This window comes from Nicotiana tomentosiformis, chromosome 4 (genome assembly GCF_000390325.3).
Source record: "Nicotiana tomentosiformis chromosome 4, ASM39032v3, whole genome shotgun sequence".
NCBI classification, from domain to species: domain Eukaryota; kingdom Viridiplantae; phylum Streptophyta; class Magnoliopsida; order Solanales; family Solanaceae; genus Nicotiana; species Nicotiana tomentosiformis.
The window spans coordinates 88324950-88330585 of NC_090815.1; the positions used below are offsets into that span (position 1 = coordinate 88324950).

At 35.0% G+C, this 5636-nt stretch overlaps 1 long non-coding RNA gene across 1 annotated transcript; it reads left to right on the plus strand.

Annotated features, from left to right (window-relative positions):
• The first annotated feature begins 2120 nt into the window (after positions 1-2120).
• Positions 2121-3668, plus strand: LOC117272983 (uncharacterized). Its single transcript, XR_004508781.2, has 3 exons — positions 2121-2192; positions 2954-3073; positions 3635-3668. It is a non-coding gene; the product is annotated as an uncharacterized lncRNA (long non-coding RNA).
• The last annotated feature ends 1968 nt before the right edge of the window (positions 3669-5636 follow it).

Sequence of the window (5636 nt, forward strand, 5' to 3'; positions counted from 1 at the left end):
TTCTTATCTCACCGCGGGAGCCTTCATAATTTATTTAAAAGAAAATATTTTTTTTCGAAATAGCATCCTGTGTTTTAGCCATCCTTATCACACTGCATGACTTCTAGTAGTTCTCCCTACTAGCCACGTGTATCAAGCCACACTTATCTCACCGCATGCGTTTCAATACCCAGACCTTATACCACCGCATGCGTATCAACATCGCAATATATCACAATTTGCACCTCAAGTGCTCAAATAATTTAATTCGCCAAAATAATTCAACAACAATATTTTTTCACAATAAAGAGTTCACGGCTCATGTCAAAATAATTCAGCAAAATAATATTTCAAAATCTTTAATACGTTGCTTCAATACCAAATTTAAAAATGCCAAATACTTCATATTAATAATATTTAATTTAAAGAAAATCAACTTCAAATAATGCACAGAATAAAAGAAACCAAGTTCCAACTAAATAGATAAAACAATTAGCATGAAAAGGTCAAGCAAATTTAAAATATAAACATTAAATCAATAATGAAGAATATAATAAAATAAAATAATTTAATTAATGCGCAACAGTGATCTACACAATTTAAAACATAATCTTTCACATTTAGCCCGTGTACACATTCGTCACCTCGTGTACATGACTTTTCACCCATTACAATTATCAATCCTAGAGGGAATTTGCCCCACACAAAGTTAGACAAGTCACTTACCTCGACTTGCTCCAATTTAAACAAGTATTATGTTTTTTCTTCGATCTTTCGACTCCGATCGACTCGTATCTAGTCATAATTAATTGGATACAACCTTTTTAAAAAAAGAGTTGGTGGTCTAATATTCATATGGCAGTGCACGTTTAGGGGACAAACAAATGAGCACCAGCTGCAGTTTACCTCTGGTGTTGTTGCTTCAGTTTACCATCCCAGCCTTGACTAAGAATGTCAGGTCACTGTAGCCTCATGCTATTATTTGGACCGTGCAGTTAGCTTCATAAGCTTGTGATGTCTCCTTTAAATAATTTAGGGGGTCATCTATTTTTTTAGCTGTATAAAATATTCCAGACTAGATGTCAGATAGTTAGTTACCTACCTATCCAAAAAACGTCGGTCTCCTTGCCCCACTTGTTTGAAAATGCATTTTTTTCTTAGCTTTTTGTTAAAGAAGTTGCCTATATTTTGCGAGAAGGGCTCCTCATCCTGCTATCTAGGCCTTTACTGGATGTTAGTTGCCATTTCTTCTTAGATTATCTGATAGGAAATGTGCTTATGTATTGACTTTGCAAAATGCCTTAGCTTATACAAAAGTCCTTCATGAATGATTAATATCCATACCTCTTTTGTAATAGGTACTTGATGGTTGTAAAAGGTTGATGATGAATCTTTTTAGCAATCTAAGCAAAAACAATTGGTGTACCATTGACCTTAGCTTGGCAAATCTTTTTGTTCAGTTTAAACCATGTTCATTCAGCACCATGCCACATCTTAGGATTGTAAGACCAGTGACTTTTTTCCTTATGAGAGGCTCAAAAGTATCTAGCCGAAAGCTCATGTTATAGAAGTCTTTAGTGGAAGCAATAGATTGTCAACTATTAAGTGAGTGGAAGTAATATAATATCAACTATTAAGCGTACTGAGATGGGCAACCATCCCTACTTGTATCTGGTGGACTATTTGGAGGGAAAGAAATCAGATATCCTTTTTTGAACAAAAAGGGGAATATTTACAAATTGCAACAACCTGTTCCATTAGCTTTTTGGTTCAAGTTAAAAAATGTACATGATATTTTACTAGATTTCTTCAACCGGCGGACATGTTTATGCAGTCAGAGACTGTTTTTGAAAGGTTCCTGATGTATCATTATGCATCATCGTGATGCAACTTACTAATACAATTCTTGCTTACCTAACAAAGAAAATTTCTAACTGTACTCGTCAAATTTTTTGCTTGCTTATTTTCAACATGCAAACATCTATTATGTTGCCTTGTCAGCAAAAATTTAGTAAGCCATGTGGACGACTTGTTACACCAGATTTGCTAAAGCAATTGTATGTTGTTGTTATAGATTTTTTAATATGCTTAATCTCTGATATTTATTTGAATGTTCATTTGCATGCTGTCTGATGTAGGTAGCAACACCTGGTCGACTATTGGATCATCTTTCCAATACTAAAGGGTTTTCTCTTCGTACGATAAAGTATTTGGTAGGTTTGTCCATTGAGTCTTATGCTGAAAATGTTCCAGAGATGTTCTCGTTCTGCCTGTTTATGTACTCTTTTTATTTTCTTTTGGATGAAAACCCAAAAGTGCAATGTTGATTCACGACATTTGGTTGAAGGATGTGTTATTATGTCACTATTGACATTAAAAGTGATATTTGCTGCATGTTCAAGGCTAGGCCTTTTGATAGTTGGAGAGTGGTATGATTTTTGAATGCCGTCTAGTCCATATTCCCCACAGCGTGCATACAGTATATCTCTTGTCAGAGGAGAAGCTGCTTGTCATTTTTTCCTGGCAGCATTGTCAAATTTCGTTGGTCCTTACTTTTTAACTTTCCAACATATTGAGCCGCAAAAAGCATTTGACTACTTTACTTGATATGTTCCTCTAAAACTTTCTTATCTTCATGTGGGTTTACAGTTAAATGCTTTTCCCCCAACTACAGCATGAGGCACAATGGCTTCATCGCCTTAGGTGCGGACAATTGGATCAAGCAAGAAATTCATTAATTGAAGCAATATGTATCCAAAAATAAAATGCAATTCATTATATGCGATGCGAATGGTTTTCAGACTTGTTTTAGAATTCCATCTTTTAAAATCTTGATTTTCATTTTCGTAACCAAGTCTAGGTTTTAAAAAAATATAAATATGTGTTTCACAACATATTATTTTAGTTGGATAAGCATGCATGCGTATCCTGAGTCATGAATTTGTACATGCAATAGGTATTGGATGAGGCAGAGGTATTGGATGAGGCAGATAGGCTGCTAGATGAGGAATTTGAAAAGACTCTTGATCAGATTTTGCATGCGATCCCTCACGATCGAAGGACTTACCTATTTTCTGCTACAATGACCAAAGAGGTTAGCTTTCACGTGCTTTATATGAATCCGTTGTTAATTATAAATGGTCTGTTTTCTGTGTGTGGATAATTTCTCTTTCTAGGTTCCGTTCTCAAGAGAAATTCCCTTCTCTGATGGTAGATAGGTATCTTTTCCTGAGTACTTGGGGTAGGAGAAGTGCTTTCATGAAAATTTCCCTTTTTATTTTCCAAATATCATGCTCAGTCGGACATTTATATAAGAAGATACCGGAAAATGGAGGAGATTTTTACTTGTTTTTCAACTTTTTTTCATATTGGCATGCGGCTAATGATCAGTAATCATTGTTATGGCAGTAGATGCACTTACTCTTTATATCATAAGAGCAATATGATTATTACATAAAATTGTCTGGGAAAGAAAAATGAGAAGGTGGGGTTGTTGTGAATGGCAAGTTAGTTTGCTCTTGTTCTGCTTTGCTCTTTAAGGAATTTATTTCCATGCCTAATAGTTTCTGCTGTGCCACTCTTGATGAAACCTTCGAGGAGTGAACATTTTGCATGGAAAGTCAGATTCTGAATATATCTGTACATTGAACTACAGGTAAAGAAACTTCAGAGGGCTTGTTTGAGAAATCATATGTGATGACCTAAAATGTCTATCTTTAAATTTAATAAGTAATTATGTGTTCTAAGACCTCAAAGAGCACCATTTATCATTCCTCGACTTGCGTGCGTAGTCCGTAAAATTTTCCGAAAAATTTTCATGTGAAAAATGGATTAAAATGTGAAATAGAGCTTTAAAACTCAACTGAGATGACTTTGGTCAACAGTTTTAGCAAACGGACCCAGATCAATATTTTGACAGTTCCAGTAGCTCCGTATCGTGATTTGAGACTTAGGCGTACGCTAGAAATTTAATTTGGAGGTCCCTAGCTCAAGTTATGACCATTTAACAGAACTAGCAATTTAAAGACTAAAGATTTCAAGTTTGACCACGGGGTTGACTTTTTGATATCGGAGCCGGAATCCGATTATGGAAATTTGAACAGCTCCGTTATGTCATTTATGATTTGTGTGCCAAATTTGAAGTCATTCCGGATTCATTTAATATGTTTTGGCACGAGGTTTGCAAATTGAAAAGTTTTAAACTCAAAATCCGAATCGAGGTGTGAATTGTAATTTCGATGTTAATTAATGTGATTTGAAACCCCGAGTAAGTCTGTATTATGTTACGGGACTTGTTGGAATATTTGGATAAAGTCCCGAGGGGCTCGGATGAGTTTCGGACGAAATTCGAATTGTTTAGAGCATGTTGAAAGCAGCAGGTTCTTGGCAGAACCTAGTGTAATCGCACCTGCGCAATGGTGATCGCAGGTGCGGAACCGCATCTGCGAGAAGCTGGTTGCTTCTTCGACCTGGGCACTGGCCAGTTGCATCGCTTCTGCGGAGAAATGGGGCGCAAATGCGCGACCGCTTCTGCGAAGGCTGCATCGCTTCTGCGGAAGACTCTGCGGTCGTTTGGTCGCTTCTACGACGTCGCAGGTGCGATAGAAATGTCCGCAGATGCGGAACCTTGCCTGGCAAACCTACTTCACAAATGCATGACCGCAGGTGCAAAAATAAAGCTCGCAGATGTGAAAATGCTGGGCAGAATACATAAAATTGAGTCTTAGCCATTTTTACTCATTTTTGAGTTTCAAGTCTCGGATTTGGGTGATTTCAAGGGGGATTTTCACGACTTTGAATTGGGTAAGTGTTATTTAACCAAAAGTGATTATATTTCATAAATCCATGTCTATATTAATCATTTATTTCGGATTTAGATGGAAGAAATTTGACTTTTTATAAAATCTTTCAAAAATAAAAAGTTAAGATTTAAAGGTCCATTTGATATCGGAATTGGATAATTTTTGTATGGTTGAACTCGTATCGGAATAGGTGTTCAGATTTCGCGAGTTTTTTCGGAATTTGAGACATGGGTTTCACTGTCGAATATTTAAATGAATTTCAGATTTTTATCCGGAAAATTTATAAATTAATATGAAATTAATTCCTATGATTAGTATTGAATATATCGAATTATTTGTAAATAGATTTGAAGCTTTCGGGGATAAATTTAAAAGGAAAAGTTGTGGTTGAGTAATTGGTTGGAATTTGCAAAGCGAGGTAAGTGTTGTGGTTAACCTTGACTTGAGGGAATAGAACCCTTAAATTAATTGCTATGTGAATTGCATGTGAACGACGTATAGGCGAGATGACGAGTGCCTATACGTCATCAAAATTAATTATTTGCATAATTATTTAAAAATTCTAAATTTATTTTAATACATGAATTAATAGTTAAAATAATTATTTCTCTTGTATTCTTTGTCAAATATTAATTCTTAAATTCCTGTAATAATTGCTATATGCTTGTTTGAATTATGTGCACTAATTGCTACTTGATATTTAGCATATTAAATATTAAACTGTCTATTTTCTCTATGATTTTCGTAATAAATTATTATTTATCATTGTTTGGTTCATAAATAAATTATAATTATTGTGTGCCTTGATGCTTAATATTTTCTCATTGGACGTGGTATTTATTGGAGTAAAATTTA